Source organism: Ostrea edulis, chromosome 1, assembly GCF_947568905.1.
Source record: "Ostrea edulis chromosome 1, xbOstEdul1.1, whole genome shotgun sequence".
NCBI lineage: Eukaryota > Metazoa > Mollusca > Bivalvia > Ostreida > Ostreidae > Ostrea > Ostrea edulis.
In genome coordinates, this window is record NC_079164.1 from 100,987,889 (window position 1) to 101,008,394 (window position 20,506).

Genomic DNA, 20,506 nt, shown 5'->3' on the forward strand with positions numbered 1-20,506 from the left:
ATAGAGAGGAGGAAAACACACAGAGAGAGAGAGAGAGAGAGGCAGAGAGAAAGAAACTTACAGTAAGAGATATTGAGATAGAGAGGAGGAAAACAGAGAGAGAGAGAGGCAGAGAGAAAGAGAGAGAGAGAGAGAAACGGACAGAGAGAAACAGATACGTAGAGAGAGAAATACAGAGAGTGAGATAGAGAGGAGAACGACAGAGAAGGTAGAGACTAAGAAAGAGAGAATACTATAATTTTAATGAGAGAAAGACAAGCATTTTAGAGACAGCGAATTATAGAAAGACAGAGAAGACTCTTAGAGAGAGAGAGAGAGAGAGAGAGAGAGAGAGAGAGAGAGAGAGAGAGATACATTTATATTGTTGGATCAGATTCAACTATACAACGAGAAGAGTAACAACTTTTTGGGTACGTCAAGGGTAAACTTTGCAGTTTTTATATTGTCCTTTTTTGTTGTTATTTTGTTTTTTAAGTACTGTTGTTTTATTTTAGTTTTTTAAGTACTGTTGTTGTACAGTGATATGCAGCATTTTTAGGAAGATTGTTCATTTGAAATAAACATCATCCAGTATTAAAATAAACTCTCTGTGTTGAAAGTTTAGAATTCTGTAAACAACCTGTACCAGCTCAAGTCCGATAACTCGGGATGGGCGATATACCTATAGGAACATCAAGCCAAAAGGAGGGACATTTTTTAAGTTGTCATTTTTGTAAACATATACAACTAGACGCTGTCATCATCTCGTCGGACGGAAAGACACACCGGACATCAACAATCCCCCTCCCGACCATATTTGCGGTAACTTGAATTCACAGAACGTGGGAAGATTATATGATTTAATGTGACCCTGCTACTTTTGAAAAAAAAATGTATTTCAATCAATTTCCTGTATAGATCCTCTATTATGTACATGTAGATGCTTGCATTTTACTGTACATGTAATGTGACTAATCATGGTCCTACTGTCGTTGAGATGAGTTTTACAGATGTTTCCCAATAAATTCTTTTGTAAACTTTGATCCTCTATTATTGCCTGAACCTTCCTCCGGCGATGTCGATTTGTATACACGTGAATTTGCACTACCTAGGGATACTTGCATATAAATATGAGTAATCATGGCCAAGTTCTTTTTAAAAAAAGATTGTTCCTATATATCCCCATGTATAACCTTTATTGTGGCCCTATCCTTCTTCCGGGGGGATTTAAAGAAATTTGAATCTGCACTACCTGGGAATGTTTTACATAATAATGATTAATCAGGACATTATTGTTCTTGAGAAGAATTTTAAATAGATTTCGTGTGTATGCGCTTTTTAAACTTTGACCCCCTCTTGTGGTCCCACCCTTTTTGAAAAGAAACGTTTTGTGTGAAAAGGGATGTTTTAAATTTTTGGTGGTTAATTGGTCTCGGTATAAAAATGTAAGCGGACAGACGGCCGACGAACGGGGAAAAATATCCTCAGACTTTCTTTAGAACTTTTCACATGCTATAAGAATTTAAATATACAATACACTTTTGTAATTGTGAATTGAAACTTGAGAATTTTGATCTAATGATTTCAACGATATCCGTGATCATTCTCTCCCCCGGCTATTTCTTCTCAATTTAAATAAATCACCTGATGGTTGTATCATTAGTGACGTATACGCTGTGAGGGTTTCCAAGTGTAGGTCCGTGCTTTAGTTTTATTTATAGAAAAAAAAATCACCCAGAATTCAATATCCATACTATTTATAGTAACTTATATTTGTACAGTACATATCATATATTTGGCTCCACTTTTTTGGCACGCTGTTTTTGGCTATATTTAGCTCTAAAACTTCATAGTTATTTCGGATTTCAAACATTTCGGTTGAGCATCACTGAAGAGACATTATTTGTCGAAATGCGCATCTGGTGCATCAAAATTGGTACCGTATAAGTTTTACATTATGACCCCTGGGTCGAGGCCTCTGCTGGTGGACTGTTAGTCCCCGAGGGTCTCTACAGCCCAGTAGCTAAGTACTTCGTTACTAGCTTGAAAATACGGATGTATATTTAATTGCTGTTATAAAATTTAGAAATTCATTTCAAAATTAAAGATTATCTCCCTCATGCATAGCTCTTATCCTTGGACGAATTCGGCTCCACTTTTTTGGCACGCTGTTTTTGGCTATATTTAGCTCTAAAACTTCATAGTTATTTCGGATTTCAAACATTTCGGTTGAGCATCACTGAAGAGACATTATTTGTCGAAATGCGCATCTGGTGCTTCAAAATTGGTACCGTATAAGTTTTACATACTGAGCTGTGATAGTTTTAGATTGAACGTAAGTACTCGTAGATTTGTCAGTAAATAGAATTCTGGGAATCCCATTTACTGTGAAATTTACATGAACATCTGTTTCTTTGTCCATTATGTACCTTCAACCAGGTATTTTTCCAGAGCTTGTACTCTACAATGTACAAACCCAGTAAAGCTTGCGGCAAATCTGATGGAAAATGTAGGTTAATAAGCAAATATTTGTCTAATTCTGACTTCATTAGTGATTATTAATTTTACGTCACAATTAAAACCGATAAAATTATTATTTAGATAAAAACGTACACCCCAGAATTGGAAACGGTTGGTCGAAATTGACCATTTACGCCATCCGCTCATTTCTAACAACTTTAGAAGAAAAAGCAATATATTCATACAATGCCCTTTTCACATTTGATAAGAGTTCGATTACATGTATGTCGTGTTTTAATTCAGTCATATGTATACCTTCATAGCGTAACAATGGGACTAAAGTTTTGTACATGTATGAAAGCCCTAATTGAATTAATTGAATATTGTTTTACGTCCCTCTCGAGAATATTTCACTCATATGGAGACGTCACCACTGCCGGTGAAGGGTTGCAAAAATTTAGGCCTATGCTCGGCGTTTATGCCCATTGAGCAGGGAGGGATATTTATCGTGCCGCACCTTCAGCGACACGGGACCTCGGTTTTTGCGGTCTCATCCAAAGGACCGCCGCATTTAATCGCCTCTTACGACAAGCAAGAGGGTGCTGAGGACCTATTCTAACTCGGACCCCCCACCCCCCCGGGATGAAAGCCCTAATTAGTTGGATTGTCTGGTCCTATGTTTAAATTAAGGTCCTTATCCGAAACGCATCGGCTGTATTAAATTTTCGGCGCCTAATTGGTCTCGGAATGAAAAAGTAAGAGGAGTTTAAGGAAGAAGATAATGTGTCGGACAGACGGACGGAAGGGAAAACCACCAATATTCCCAAGCATTTTTTTTTTTAACTTTTCACATGCTATGAGAAGTTAGATATAAAATATGTATACCTCGAAGTTACCTTGTGAATTGAAACTTTAGAATTTTGATCCAATGTCTTCAACGACGTCCGTGTTCAACCTCCACTTCTATTTCTTCTAAATCTAATGAAATGTCACGGATTAAATCACTGGATGATTGTATTATTCGTGACGTAGTTTTCTTATACATCAAGTGTTCAGTAGCGTAGGGATAACATTATTGTAAGCAGGGGGTCTGATTATATCTTTCAATTATGGTGGCAAGAATTTTTTATTCTTATAACATTTTTTATACCTCAACAATTAAATTGTACAGAACAAGCTCTTTAAGGTTTAAGATCACAGCCAGCGTTGATTATTTTTGTCTTTTCTTATTTGATTTTTGTTGTTGTTTTTTCCTATTGTCAAAATGAAATCGAATATCTATGTAGAAAAGATTTTCAAAGAAATTAAAAATCACAGATTCACACACACACACATTATAGAAATTATGAAAAATATCTGTATCAAAATCGCATAGAGTTTAATATTCATACTATTTATGGTAACTTCTATTGTACTCATTCAGTACATACTGTGATAGTTTCAGATTGAACTTGAGTACTCGTAGACTCGGATATTATTTGTCTGTAAATAGAATTCTGAGAATCCCATTTACTGTGAAATCTACATGAAACATCTGCTTCTTTGTCCATTAAGTACCGTTAAACGGATATTTTCTTAAACATGTACAAACCCAGTAAAGCTCACAGCAAATTTTATGGAAAATGTATGTTAATAAGCAAATACATTAAGATGATATTAAAATACCTTTTTTCGGAAGATGATTAAAATCACATCCGAAATGGCTAACGAAGAAAAAATTTGAAGATTTTAATGTCATTTCATAATTGTACCATTCACGTGTTTCACTTTCAGGGATTTTTCTGACAATGCTAAATTTAACTTATGAAGGAGGGAGTAGCCCGTTGTTCGGATAAGGACAAATAAGATGAAACTGTCCGAGGGGAGAAATGGACTTGGAACAACAAGGAAACGATGAATGGGAAAGGTTTGAAAAATCAGGTAAGTGTTATGTTTTTATGAATTTGTTTTTATATATCTTACATTTAATGAAATGTTATGTTAACATAATGTGGTAGTAACAAGCCAAGGCTGCCAAACACATGACATGACTGTGTCAATCTGCTCCAAGGTCGGTATCACTCCGTCATATCGTAGTCAGTACAGGGAATTAACCCGACCTCACACATTGTCATAGAACCGACCTTAGATCTTGTCATTTGTTCTCTGACGGGGTAACAAATTTAAAGATGACTAATAACGCCTTTACAACGCTAATTTCTATAGGCTTTTATACACATAAAAACTGTATGTACGTAGGTCATTGTCTGTGTGGATAATATCTTTAAGGAAGGACTACACAGGGTTCTTACGGTTCATTATCTTCGTTGTAAGTTTCGTTTGTCTATTTCAGGCAGATAATACTACATGTCAACAGAAATATTGGTATCATATCATAATCAATAAGTGAATAATTGGAACATCCCGTCATGTGACCCAACATACTTTCGTTATTTCAAATCTAAATCTCAGTGATTCTTATTTCAAGTACACGATCCCAATTACGATGTATTTTGAAAACCTATCGATAGAGTTATTTGATGGATTCCTATTGGTCTTTAGGGAACAGAAACACGAAACAATACACATACATCCAAACTTTTTTTTTTTATTATATTAAACAAACTTTGCTTTGCCTATAAATAGACCATCTTAATATACTTAATCCACCAACGTAATCCACCTACGTGTTCTTGCTCTTTGTCTTCTTTCAACTATAGTCCAACTGGACATGTCATTACTGGTGATGTTGATATAGTTGAAGATGTCGACCTCAAATCACTTATTCTAAAAGGTCCTCAACAGAGAATCTCGGTTTTTCAATTGGCGACTTCATCTCTATTATGAATTCTGTCAAAGATTATGAAATTATAAATATGAAAAAGAACTTGATAAATTATCTGATAAATTATCATAATGGATTAAAAATGTAAGAGGAATATTAAAATCCCGCATTAGACACACCGAAACAAAAGTACGTACCATCTATCCTTCTGTGATTAGTAATCAGAAGCGATAAAAGAATTAGATAGGTTACATGAGGATTGTGTTTTGGCTCCAGCTGACAAAGCTTTTAACAACAGTCTTTGTTTGTAAGGCTCATTTATTACAACTGTATTTTAAACAAACTTGGCATTAATCTCACTTTTGAAAATCGTACTTATACTCCAACTGCCCTTTCAAAACATGAAATTATTCAAAACCATGCTTCAGTTTTGGACGCATTTAATATCCCATTCAATGGGTCGGATGAATACGAGTTACCGTACCTATACTGAATTCCTGAACTTCATAAAACCCTTACAAAGATAAATTGCTGGATCAAGTAATTTTTTTAACAAGCCTCTATCTTTCCTCCTCACGAAAACATTGACAGCAGTGAAGGAGAAACCTCAAACTTACTGTGCCACTAAATATGCCAGAAGTGGTGTAAATCAAATGTGGATCCTAAATAATTCCAAAGAACTATTAGTAAATTGACATCGCAAAACTTTTCTGAAATCAACAGCATCCAAACATATGACTTTTTCAACGCTTTACACGACCATTCCTCACGATAAATTATAGACTAGACTTTTTGACATCATAGACAGTTACTTCTTCAACAGAAATGGAAAAGGGAAATATTCATATCTAGTGATCAGTCATCCAAAAACTTACTCTGCTAAACACCACTCTGATTCCACGCACAAGTACTCTGAAGTTGAAATTAAAAATATGCTGGAGTTTGTCAATGACAATATCTTGGTAGTCTTTGGTGATCAGGTCTTCCAATAGTCTGTTGGAATTCCAATTGGCACGAATTGAGCTTGTTTTTAGCTGACCTGTTTTTGTATTCTTATGAAGCATAATTTATTCAAAAACTTCTACGTGAGAAGAAAAACTCTGTTGGTGTTGCCTTCAATGCGACATTATACATTTATTGCATGGATGTTCAGGAGATGTTCAGGCGTTGCCCTCGGAGAATATGATTTTTCTTGGGTGAATAAATCTTCATATCTCCTGAACATCCATGCAATAAATTGTTTATTATACCGAAACAAAGCAAGACTACAAAAGTGCATTTGAAATTTGAGTCGGCTCATCTATACATTGCATGTAGCTGAGATCGCCCTAATGATAACACCGCGCCGTTAAGGTATTACGGTATTAGGTACAATCAACAAAATACAGTGATGATAACCAATTTTTTGTATTTCCATTCTCCTTGAATGCTGATTTACTTGCTTGTTTTTTTGTATTAACCAAAAACCAGGTGATTTAACTGTGTGTCAGAGACCCGCATATTTTGTACCTTACGAACTATGATAGTACAATGACTCGGACTTATTGTGACGTCACAATAAGCTATGTCTACCTTGCCGTAAAGTATATGGAAAATGCACGAGGTTGCCCAAGAGGTAAATATGATGGGGAGATATGATGTTTGAGAGGGAGATATGAAGTTTTGTCATCCCTGGCACGTGACTATCTAGACCAATCAGATTACGCGTTGCATAGAATTCTCATACTGAAGTATAATAATTAGATATATGGACGACGTTTTATCTAAATTTTCATTCATGCGTTGATTTGATACATTCCTGTGAACTCGAAATAAAAGGTACTATAGAGTTCATACTTAGATATTTTATTGAAAATAGATATTAACAGCAAACTAACAACTCAACTTTATGATAAACGGGATTATTTCAGCTTCTCCATTGTCAACTTCACATATTTATGAAGATATATTCCATTATCACCTGCATATGGTGTTTATATCTGTCAGCTGATTCGATATGCAAGAGTTTGTTCTGAGTATGATCAGTTTTTAAATCGAGACAGGCTAATGACAAACCAGTTGATGGTGCAGGGGTTCGAACAGTCTCGTTTAAAATCAGCATTTCGCAAATTCTATGGTTGTTATAACAATCTTGTTTGCCAATACAATCTTTGATTGGGTCAAATGCTGTCTGACTAATTTTATACCGATTGTTAGGCCATTCTTGCACACTGATTTTGACTACGGATAACTCTGTTTACCTGATCAAGATATAGGGCTCACGGCGGGTGTGACCGGTCGACAGGGGATACTTACTCCTCTTAGGCACCGGATTACACCTCTGGTATATCCAGGGGTCCGTGTTTGCCCAACTCTCTATTTTGTTTTGCATATAGGAGTTATGAGATTGATCACTGTTCGTTATCTTCACCTTTCATGGAGACAGGTTTTGGAGAGAGCTATATTTTCCACCTAAACACATTCATTTTATTAATCGGGACATTCTCGAACAAAGTTTAAGTCTGTTTGTAGATTTACATTTAAAAACTGCTCCTTTATAAGTATGTTACTTTGTTTGTTTTAGAGACTAAACCAGATGATGGATTTGAAGCATTCAAGAAAACATTGAAAGAGTCTAGCGATTTGAAAATTTTATTTCACCGGAACTTTTATTGTATATATGATTTTAATTTAGAATAGCCATTAATGTTAATAACACATTGGAAGAAATGCGACTGCTCTCTAAGTTGTGATGATTTGCAAGGAGTAAAGTTTATATATGAATTTAAAGACAATAAATGGTGACAAAACTTTTAAAAACAAATTTGAATAAGATTTGGAGAGGAAAACTATATTTGACAATTAGTTTCAGAAAATACAAATCGAAATCTTGAACTGCACCCTTCACAATAAAACTTAAAGAACAAACATGTCACACGAAATTTTGAAATACATCGGAACAAACACTGGTTAAACACTTAATAAGATAACAAGACAGCCAAACAATAATATCATATTAGGTATTCATGTATAGACATTAAAAAAACAAATACGCTATAATCAAAAACTTGAACTTTGATATCTGATCTGGAGGTTATCAACCGTATACTGTACTCTTACTGAAACTCAGCCATGTTTGTTTTGAGAACAATTCTTAGCAAACTCCGAAGCATAGTCTAAAAATCTTTAGAATGTACTCTGTTTGAGTGCGAGAATGATTTTATAAAGGTTTTATAACCTTCACCTTTGAGTACGAGTATGATTTAGAGCACGGTGTTTGAGTTTGAGTATGAAAAATGCTCAAAAAACTTTAATAATCCCCAGGTCTGGACGGCATGCGATGTGAAAACTTGAATAAATATTAGCCAACAAACAATTCGCAGGGTGGGGTTACACGGGAATGGCGTTTGATTTTCGAGGAATCTTTATAGAAAGAGACGCACTATGGTGTAGAATATATGCTAGTGTTACCATTATAAGAAGAAAACATGCAACGGTTTTACTTTACAACGAAAATTAAATTTTAAACAGATCATGTATGACGGGTTTCTTTTTACAAGTATATGTTGGTCAAGTTTTCTCGAGTACCAACTGATTTCGTGCCGAGCAACGCGAAGGACCAGAATCGAGTGGCGAGAACAATATACTTATTACATGTTTCACACGAGTACTTAACCATTGTTGGTGTCTATCTAATTCATTTATAACACTTACGTGTTTTTATCCAGATAACATATAACAGTTTACATAATAGCGTTAATATTATAAAAAGATAATATATAACCGTTTAACTGTTGCATATTACCTATCTAAAGCGGATTTACATACAAGTGATAATGTTATAAAACAGTTGACATATAACGGTTTTATATACTGGTGTTCGTACTCTGAAAAAGAGTGCATAACGGTTTTACATGTACATACTAGTGTTAATATTATGAAATTATAATAGATAACGGTTTTACTGTTGCATATTATACGAGTATAGTATTATATATAACGGTTTTACTTGTTAGTGTTAACTAGTATCAGGAAAAGAAATTTTAGCGTAGAATAGTTAACGGTTTAATGTGTTTATTTCTTTTGCTTGCCAGTTTTATTGGTTTAAAGTCAAAGAAGAAAGGCAAACATGGTGTTCCTTATCAAACCCAGATGAACGATGACAAAAGAGGCCACGTGATCAGGGACACCAAAAGAGAATCACAAACAGCATCCATCACACCGGACGTTCCACAGAAACTCCAAAACAACAAACTTACAAGTTCCTACCCAGAGTCGTTGAGGTCCCGAACTCAGCAAAGCCACCATGAAGTAGTTGAAGACAACACATACAGTTTTCGTCATGAGAAGTGTGGGTTTGCTGTTCTTGTCATCAACAGTGAATTCGACACTCAATCGGAAAGAGAGAGCGCCGATTGGGATGTATGCTTTATGATGAAAATGTTTCTCGAGATGGGATTCGATGTGAAAATACTTCAAAATCTTACTTCAAAGGAAAGTAAATGGAGCTAATATCTCTAATAAATGTTTTAAGAAGTCTTTTGGGGAAACCCCTTAAAGCAATATGCTAGAAAGATTGCATCCCCAGTAAATTCTTTGCAGACAAATTTTGGAAAAATAAAGAGTTGCTAATAATTAAAAATGTTAAACTCATTTGCTGACAAGGGAAAGTTTTTAATACATGGAGTTAAGTTAATTAAGAGCTTATTCAAATTAATGGGGAAAAAACCCACAATAATACATTACAGAAATACAACAGCAAATCACCATGGAATCTGACTGTTTCGCTTGCGTCATCAGCTCTCACGGGTTGGAGGGTCAGGCTAAAGTCAGTGGGCTGAGAGGCCGTGAGCCCTTTGTCCGGACAGAACATTTCGTGTACACGAGAAACGGGGTAGTTCGGACAAGCGAACATCTGGAACTCTTTAATGACCGGAACTGTCGAAATCTGAAAGGAAAACCGAGGATGTTCTTTATTCAGGTTAAATAACACTATTAATACAATAGTTACCGCCAACGTTAATTTTACAAAGTAGAAATTCAAGAAGTTTAAACGTAACCAATAGGATTCAAACTTTCTCAAACAAGATTCTCAGTCACTAACGATTAGTAACACCTTTTGACTAACAATGTGTATAACTACTAGGCAGTTTTCAAACAAACACAATAAAACTTAGATCAGGGACAGACCATCCCAACTGGTAAAAAAAGGACTCTCTAGTATTTTTCCCAGGAAGCCTTGTATTCTGCAACCTTAATCTTAGAAATATAATAAGTCAATTCAGTAAACATTTCCTTTTTTGCAACATTAGACAAGTTGATTACAATGGAAACACAGATCCTGCGAGGGGCTGGGTACTCTTGATGATAAAGGCCTGTAACTCTTATCTCAGGGTATCTGAATTCGGTGATAGAAAAATTAAATAAAGGTATGTTATACTGCAGTATGTAGCTTAGACTGGTATATATCTCAATCTAAATTGTCACCAAATTCTGTCTAAATAATCCAATACTGTCTTTGATATTCAAGAATCAATTATTTTAAAATTATTTTTTAGTTAAGTCGGCATTAGATTGGTGAACGTTATTGTATTTGTACAAAAGCTTTATTTGCAGTGCAATTGACAAAAATAATACAACTGTCATCTGATCACATTTTAAAGTGAAAAAAGTTTTATTCTAGTTAACATTAACTTGGAGAACTCTGTTATTTTAATCGTATACGGACTATATTTGCAATGCAATATACAAATGTAGTCAAACCGTCGTCCAATCACACTCTGAAGTTTAAAAATTTGCTTCAATTCGGAAAAAGAGCACGTTTCAAGTAGTTCCAGCGGAGAACATTATCACTTTTCTCAACTTGTAACTCTTATTGAATGGTACCCAATATCAGGAATTTAAAAAGTTATTATCAAATTAATACAGGGACATTTTATACTGCACGTTATACCTGTAGACTTGCATATAACTCATCTTGATATTTGGCCCAACTTTTTCAATTATTGAAAGTCACCGTAAGTCATCCTTAGATAATCGAGAATCATTTAATATTTATACCTCATTATTTTAGTCGGCATACATTTTCGCCAGCAGAGCACTCATGTACACAGACGACAGTGAAAATTCGTCCACTCAAAAAGTATTACCCGCTGTCAAATAATGTCTGCCAATGCTACATGTGTATATAACCCTGAGGAGCATAATTCCCTTTCACATTGAGAGACATTGTGGGTTTTTTTGTTCAGCCATTTCTTGGCTGATTAGGTTCCAGTATATGTAACATGTACAATATCATAGAAGTATGACAAAATTTTGCATACTTTAAAAACATGCGAGGTGTCCTTCAATGTGTTGATCAGATTGTTGTAGGTTGGTCTATGATCAACACAATTGTCTGTAATTTCAGGCCTGTAGAGGTAGAATAGACCTACAGAAGGATGACGAAGTGGACATGGGTGTAGAGATACCGGTCGACCCTGTTCATCCACAAACAAACCAAGACTCCACCTTAGATGCGGGGGGGGGGGGATAATTGGCGATTATACTGGACGACCTTCTGAAGAATATATGCAAACCGGAAATCAGCACGCGATGAACTTGAAGTTTCCAAAAGCAAGAGAAGGCCCTTCTCTTACGACAACTTACAAAGATAAGAAACCAGAAACTAAACCAGAAAACATTGAGGTCTTCCAGATCCCGTGCTTCAACGACTTTCTTGTTATGTTTTCATCTGCTGCAGGTATGTAAAGGTCAAATTTCGTTTCATTGTTAGTGAGTCTTTTCAAATAAAACATTTAAATTTGACGTGTTCTCAACACTAATTTCCATTGAAATTCAACACGCGCTCAGTCATCTGCAGTCATATTATCATGGTCATTTTGTCTTGAATCTTGAATTACTGGTCCAGCCCGTTCTAATTCCACACGCGCTCAGAATCTTCACTCGCATTATCATGGTCACTCTCTCTTGAATCTTGAATTGCTGGTCCAGCTCGTTCTAATTCCACCTCGTGAGATGTTCCAAGTAATACAATCATGTGTAGCATTTGGAACATCCCGTAGTTTAAAGTGACATGTGTAAATGGTTACATTTTCAATGTTTTGCCTTTGATATCTCAATAAATAATTGCAATGAATGCGCGCAAGAATACAGATAAATTTATAGTAAATCTATTTTGTCGGCTGTGAATTCCGACAGAAATGAAAGTAGAATGTAAATATAAGATGAAAATACATGAAAGGGTGAATTCTAACGCTTCACGCTAACGCGCTTCATGCAGGCGTGAAGCGTCACGATTCATACCCTCATGTATTTTCAAAAATAAAATGTACATGTATTTCTGAAGTATACTATTAGGTTTGGATGTACTGTAATATACATTGTATGTAAGGACCCACGAAGGAGAGGTATTCCGGGAATTGGATCACTAACACATTTGCATTAGATAATCCATTTTTCAGGAACAATTGCATGGTCAGACTCAGGGAAAGGTGGCTGGTTGATGTACACTCTGTATCACGTGTTCAATGACGTCACTTACACAGACAAAGACCTGTTGACTACTCTAACGGGTGTTTGTGGGATGATGGTGACTGAAATGCAGACTTACTGCCCCAGCAATCTTCGCTACGACAAAGCCAGGTCCGCAGCATGTGTGTACGACATACTGTCAAAAGATATTTAGCTACAACCATCCTCCTACGTATGAAAGAAATTGAGAGAGAGAGAGGACATATAGAGAAAGTAGACAGAAAGCAAGAAGACTTAGAGAAAGAGAGATTGCGAGAGAGAGAGAGAGAGAGAGAGAGAGAGAGAGAGAGAGATTGCGAGAGAGAGAGAGAGAGAGAGAGAGAGAGAGAGAGAGAGAGAGAGAGAGAGAGAGAGAGAGAGATCATTTTTGGATCAGATTCAGCTATACAACGAGAAGAGTGAGAACTGTTTGGGTACGTCGATCAAGGATAAACTTTGCAGTTTTTATATTATGTTGTTTTTTTTTATTATGTTTTTAGACGTGGTCACTTGACCCCGTCTATTAGTTTACTGTCAGTCGAGGCCTCAAAACGAAAGCCGTGCCGAGAACACATGAATAGAATCTACGTGGAAGAAAAAAGTGTATAAATTTAGCTGATCATTTTGTACACAGATTTGAAAAATATAAGATCAATATTTTGAAGAAAAAACAACATTCCTTTTATTTTTCATTGATTTATTAGATGAATTTGAATTATCTTTCAAACAGAAACGATTGTTGTTTTCATGAGCAAATATTCTTATTTTGCTTACATCCGACCTTTTTTACGGAAGAAACCGAGAATATGCGAATGTATCCGGAGTTTGTCGTGTTATTTATTCTATGCACGCAAAAAATAGTTTTAATGCAAGGCAACAATATTACCCCCAACAACTGTACAGGCGAGTTCTTTTGGACGTTTTTCTTATTTATTTTGAGGTCAAAAGGTCAAAGTCTTTTTTTCATTATATACTGTAGATTTGAGCTTGCCTTTAACTTCTATACATGTACTTCCTGGTGCATGTTTATCAGACTTCAAATCCTGATGACATTCCAGATTCATGCGCAGTTCAGTTAAGGCTATCCGAGAAAAATCACAGTGCTTTTGTGTACTTCGCACTATATGACGTCACAATGAAAAGTGTGGGAAGGAATTTCTGTCTTGTATATTAATAGTACGATATGTATAAGAATGTGGACAACCCCGGTAATTCGCTGATGACTGTTGATATGTTGTTAAATTATAGCATGTTTAGTTTGAGTATGTAATTACTCCCAACACTTTTGATGTTCAGGATTTTTATTTTTTTCTAAGTATATCAATAAAAATTCAGCTGGTTATCTGCATGAACCTGAAATTTTGTTCACAAGTAGGGCCTCTTGCTGTTTTCCAAAAATAAAGTGTTACGTGATATTCAACTGACGTCACGGGAAATTACCATGAGGGGAATTTACGATAGCTCAGTCACAGTCAACATATGGGTAGTATCGTTTCGGTGTTTAACTGTAACAAGTGTAATAATACCTGTGAATTTGAGGTGCAATTTCACCCCATGATTATTGTGAATTTCACTATGGAAGCCCTTAACCTAGTTGCAACACCTTTTGAAATCCAAAGGCCAAAGGGCAAGGTCATTATCACACTAAATACATATTTCGGCCATTCAAAGCTTCATACTTATAAACTATATAAAATACGTGCATCTTTTTTACTTCGTGAATGCAAGCGTGCATAATTTTCCAAACTGCAACTCGGCCATACGTATCTTTGATGCATAATATTTTGACAATATATAGTTTACAGCTCTTTAGATTAGGCCCTATATTATTTTAAAAAAGATGTCTGGCTTGTGGACTTGTATATTTATGATTGACTATCACATGTATATCTTTCATTGCATATGAAACTTCTAGTCTTAATGTGTGTCAAAAAATTATGTAAATAAATTGTTAAAATATTTATAATTTACATGTACATACATCTATTTACAGTTCTAGTAGTTTAGAAACTGTTTTTATGCCTCCGAGATCGAAGATCAGGGGACATATTGTTTTTGTCCTGTCTGTCATTCTGTAATTCTGTCTGAAACTTTAACCTTGCTAATACATTTTTGACCCAGTGACCTTGACCTTTGAGTTTGACCTACTTTTTGAACATTTTAACCTTGCTAATAACTTTTGAAGTATGAGTGATAGAGCTTTGATATTTCACATAAGTATTCCTTGTGACAAGACCTTTCCGTTTGTATTAAACCTTTAAACCTTGACATTTGACCTACTTTTAAAAAGATTGACATTGGTCATAACTTCTAAATGGTAAATATTAGAGCTTTCATATTGCACTTGAGCATTTCTTGTGACAAGATCTTTCTACTGGTACCAAGATATCTGTCTTTGTGGCCTTGGCCATCTTCGGAATTGGTCATTATCGGGGGCATTTTGTGTTTCACAAACACATCTTGTTTTATACAAGTTTGGAGTGTTTACATGTCCATCTCATTATAACATTTTCTTTGATACTGAAAATAGCGATGAAAACCCAGCATTTCAATTTATCTAACCCTGATCAGGCATCAGTCTGTATTATTAACTCAAAATCTCACATTGCAACAGTATTATATTCTTTACACAATCATAGTTCACTGTTCTGTATCGATGTTATTATTATTCAACAGTAATGTTGTTAATTGTCCAGATACTGGTATATGCATAATATTCTAAAATGCTTGAATTTGCAGCACTTCATGTTATATAGATCACTTGAGAAGACAGTTGTCTGGCTTGTGGACTTGTTTATTTATGTTTGACTGTAACATGTAAATATTTTTCATTGCATAGGGAACTTCTAGCCCAAATGTGTGTCAAAAAATTACTTTGTTACCAATTTTGTTACAATGTTTACAATTTACGTGTTCTTGTTTACAGTTTTAGTAGTTTAGAAAATTTTCTTTACTAAAGAAAGAATTGGAATGTTTACATATCCACTTGATTTTAACCTTTTATGTGTTATTGATAGGTTGCATTGTGCAATTCCAAAGTATGCCATTATCAATTTTATCTTTAACATTTGGTTTCATTATGTTGGTCCATAAAAAATATGCTATTAAACATATACTGTTATATGTCAACCTATCATATGTTATCTTTCTGTTCTATTGACATATTAAACTTTGTTCCATACCTTTTCTTTTCATTTACTTTATTATAGCATTCATGCTTTTTCACAAGAGTTCAGCACCTGATTTAGCTATGAATTGTCATATTAGCATAACTGCACCATTTCTGAAAGTTATGCATTGAATAATTTGACCCCGTCTTTCAGTACTTTGATTATTTTTTTTTTTGCAGTTTTTATATTGTCTTTTTTTGTAGTTATTTTGTTTGTTTTTTAAGTATTGTTGTGTTATTTTAGCTTGTTTAAGTACTATTGTTGTTTGGTGATATGCAGCTTTTATCGATTAATTTGAAATATTTAGAGTATTAAGGTAGCTCATTACACCAAAAGTTTATTTAATGGCTCATTATGAAGTATGATTTCACATTAAATATACGCTATTTACTTCCTCATACTTGAATAAAGTTCTTTATGTTTGCCATATCTGGGTCGCTTATTTTACAAAACATCAACTCCTGACATTCTCTACCCAGAGTTCCGTGGACTCCTCGCACTACACCTCTGTCAACGTCGTTTTACAGAAATCTTGTAAAAGTTTCTAATATCCAATATCTATGCTTTATTTAGTCATATTCTGAAATGTTTTTGGTGCAATTAAATTGCTTTTTCCTGTAAATTGTTTAAAATCGCCGTTTTCTGATCCTATATTTGGAACTACTTCGTAATATGCGTATGAATGTAGGGCATTCACGTGGTGGGGATTGAAATGTAAGCATGGAATCAAAAGTAAGAAAGGCTGTAAAAATACGATAAAATTTGTAAAATAAGAAACAAACAACTAAATGGTAAATATGTACTTATCAAAATGCCAGTGGGCTATGAAAAGAGCCTAATGTATCATCTGTTGCCAGAACTTTTAAAGGGACTGACTCACGATTTTTCCCAATTTGTTTTTCACTTTTAATGACCAGAGTCTACTGTCTAATGTGTTCAAATGATTTCACATAAAAATTAAGGTTATACATTATCACAGAAGCTCATTTTAGAGAGTTCATTATTTGTTTTGTAAACAAAGATTGCGGTATGTTATTGTTTACGAAATTTTCAGAAGAAATGGATGTCGATCCAAGTTTATTATATCTTTCACATTTCAAGCATTCTTTGGGTAAAATGTGTCATCTAAAGTTAAAATTTGTGATTATACAAAATTAAGATGCTTTATATCACAAAATTGATATTTCACTGGTTTGTTTGATTACATAAAAAGACTCGAGTCTTTGTTTACATAGCACAGATTTAAGGCTAAAACATTGCTTTTATTCTTGCATTCAGTAGGTCAAAATGTTGGCTGATAACATTAAATGAGTTATATTTTTAATGTTTCACATCAAAAATAAAAAAAATATTTTGTTCAAAAATCGTGAACCAGTACGAAAATGATTGTTTATATCATGTGATTATATTGTCACGTGATTGTAAGCGTTGACAGAGGTGTATGTGAAGCTTGCGTAACGCGCCCTCTGGTGAAAGAACGCAACTCTTGACTCTATCTTCCATTATGAGAAACACACTATAGACCCGAAATACCCAAAACTTTAAAGAAGGGGAAAATAGGTAAAAATAATCTAAATGAAATAAAACAAACAACAAGAAAAAATTAAGAAAGCCAAAAATGAATGTTTGATTTCCTTTTCTTGGTGCAATATCACAAGAATAATGTTTTGATTAAATTTAAGGCATTTGAGATTTTAAATATATCGGGTATTTAGTGATCTCATTAAAATGGCAGCTCTTGTCAACAGTTGATGCTGCTGAGGAAAACATGAGTCGGGTAACGTCTACATGAAGAGTATTATTTACGTATGAGGAAGTAAGTGGCGTGTATTTGATGTAAAAATTTTAATTGATAAGTCCGAAATCTTCCACACTAGTCTGAATTTCGCTGCTCTCATAGGCGTGGGGTGGAGTCCTGAACCCAAGCACCTGTGAAAAAAGTAATGATACCACGTCACAACACTAATGGTGAACGTCATTTTGTGAAAATTGGATTGATATCAAGAATATTTTCGCATTATTTCATAATCGTTCATTATGGATGGTAAGCGAAAATTAAACAAAAAAGAAGTTAAAATGAACACTGTTGAAGCTTGGACGGGCCTGGCTCCGGGATCATGAACTGTCTTAAAGTTAAGCCAAAATTTTGATTTTAAATTAGATTTGAACTTAGTTAAGATTGCTTACTTAATTAAATGGATAACAAAACGAACTTACGCAAGTCTTAACTAAGATTGTCTTAGCTGAAAACTTTTAGCTGAAAACTTTGTCTAGAATCTTAAAATGCTATGGCAACAGGGAACTCTTCTGCGTAGAGGAAACAATACGATATAAAAATAAATGACTTAAACATAGTCAGTGTCTAAAACGGCTAGTTTATATTGATCATTAATGGTGACACAGGCACATACATGTAGCAACACCATCCCATCAAAGCAAATGATCAGGTCAAATATCTAGGGTTAACTATTGATAAGTTTTTGAAATGGAATGTCATTGTGAATGAGATTATAACCAAGGTCAACCCACGGTTCAAATCCCTGTTCAAAAATGGTGCGTGGCTAAATAGAAGGTCAGTGTCAACGTAAGTATCTGCACTTATTCGAAGCAATTTTGATTAATGCTCGTTTGCATGGTATGCAGATTTATCTAAATCCTTGCAAAAAAAATTACAGGTGCTTCAAAACAAAACAATCAGGTTCATCCAAAATCTAGGTCCTAGAGCCACTATAAATTGTGGAATCTTTAATTCAGTTAACACACTCTGTGTTGCTGAGAGAGTTAGACAACTGCGTCTTAATCATGTTTTTTTTTTCATGACCTTGCACCGAGATACTTACACGAGCATTTTGTCAGAAACAACAATGTTACTAGAGCGGGTTCCAATTTTAATGTCCATGGTTCCAAGGGTGGGGGCTTATAATAATTCCAATTTTTACTACCATGCTATTATAGACTGGAATTCTTTAGCATTTGAAGTTAAGTCCGTTAATAATAAAGTAAATTTCAAATCATTAGTTAAAACACACCTTGCACAAGAAGCCCGCCAAAGGGAGAATAAGGAATTAGTATATAGAAATTGAACCTCATTCCCGTTTTATTATCTATTTTAAGTTTTTAATTGTACATTGATCTTACTCTATTCAGGCCACACTATATGATTAATTTACCAAACTATTTCACACATTGCTGTCCATGCCACCCAACTGTAATTCATTTATTTATTGACATAGATATATCTTTAAATTCTCAAGGACCCCACTGGAAATAAGCAATACTATTTTTGCTTTCAATAATGGGTTATCCTAGGTAGACTGTGATATATGTACATAATGCAGCAGTGATAATATCTTGTATGTGATGACAATACTGTGATAAATGACTGTGATAACATCTGGTATGCCAAGTTATATACAATTAACATGTGTATCTATTTATTTATATTTTGGTGATGTTTTATACAAAAATGATTGTTTTGTCTGAACAAAACTACTACTACTTCAAGAAACTTTTTTCGTTATCACATGTAGGCTACATGCAAAGTTTGATGTATTGACCCCGTCGCCTCCTCTTTTTTAAAATGTAGAAAAAGTGGAAATGTACATGTAAGAGTGATTGAAGGGATAATTTTATTAAATTCAATACTTTTATTTATTTTGGTCGACTGCTTGGGTAGCAAAGAAGGATAACTCTAATTTCAAATTCGGGTTCGGACTGCACATTATTCGTGTGCAAATGTAGACTGCAAGTAAGTCATATTTATGCCTATTTGAATGCTCCCGCTTTAAATTTTTCCGGGCTAGCAGTGTTACTTTTCGATCACAGGGACTTGACTTCTTTCCTGTAAACAATCTTTTTTCTTAGCCTACAGAAAGACGTATCTTTCATTATATGATTTTTAACGTCAAGATCCTGTGTTTTCGATCTACTGACGGTCTATTACTTCTCCGCGTCTTGGTCGGGACAGACGTCTTCAACGACAGACATCACGCTAATTTTCTTACTCGCCTAAAAAATGCAACCAGTGAGGCCATTTTGAACGAACTTAGGGACAGTTTGACTCTTAGAAAGATAAGACAGTCCTTAGGCAGTCTTACAAAATACCAATCTTAAGTCTTAGTGATTTTTTTGTGATCCACTTTAAGACCAATCTTAAGATTTAAGTGCAACTTTATTGATTTAAGACAAGATCCCGGAGCCTGGAAATCAGTAATCGAGACCAGCATGATTTGGGATGTCGCTGGTCTCTAAAACCGGTATGTAAAGGCTAAATGACGTCGCCGTTTTTAGGAGGAAAGGACTGGCATTTTAACTGGGTTTCTCGTGGTTTTTATGGCAGTGGGAGAAACAGACGCAAGGAACCTTTGTATAACTGAAAGGTTGAACAAATAAAGTATTAAAGAGGAGAGCATATTTTCTAGATAGTGTGTGCTTTATTTCAAAAGGGATAGTTAAAACACCTCCTATGAAGTATGATTTCACCATCGAAAGAGTGATACAAGCTCTCAATCATTTATATGCATTTTATGTGATTTCCCCCTCGGAACGATAAAAAAGATGTTTTGTTTGCAAGTTAGAGATTCTAGAGTCAAGATTTCGTTGTTCTAAATTTTGAAATAAAGAAATAATTATAAAATTTTAA

General features: G+C 34.7%; 1 pseudogene; it reads left to right on the forward strand.

Annotated features, from left to right (window-relative positions):
• The first annotated feature begins 666 nt into the window (after nucleotides 1-666).
• On the forward strand, nucleotides 667-12,893 carry LOC125669819 (caspase-7-like; annotated as a pseudogene).
• The last annotated feature ends 7,613 nt before the right edge of the window (nucleotides 12,894-20,506 follow it).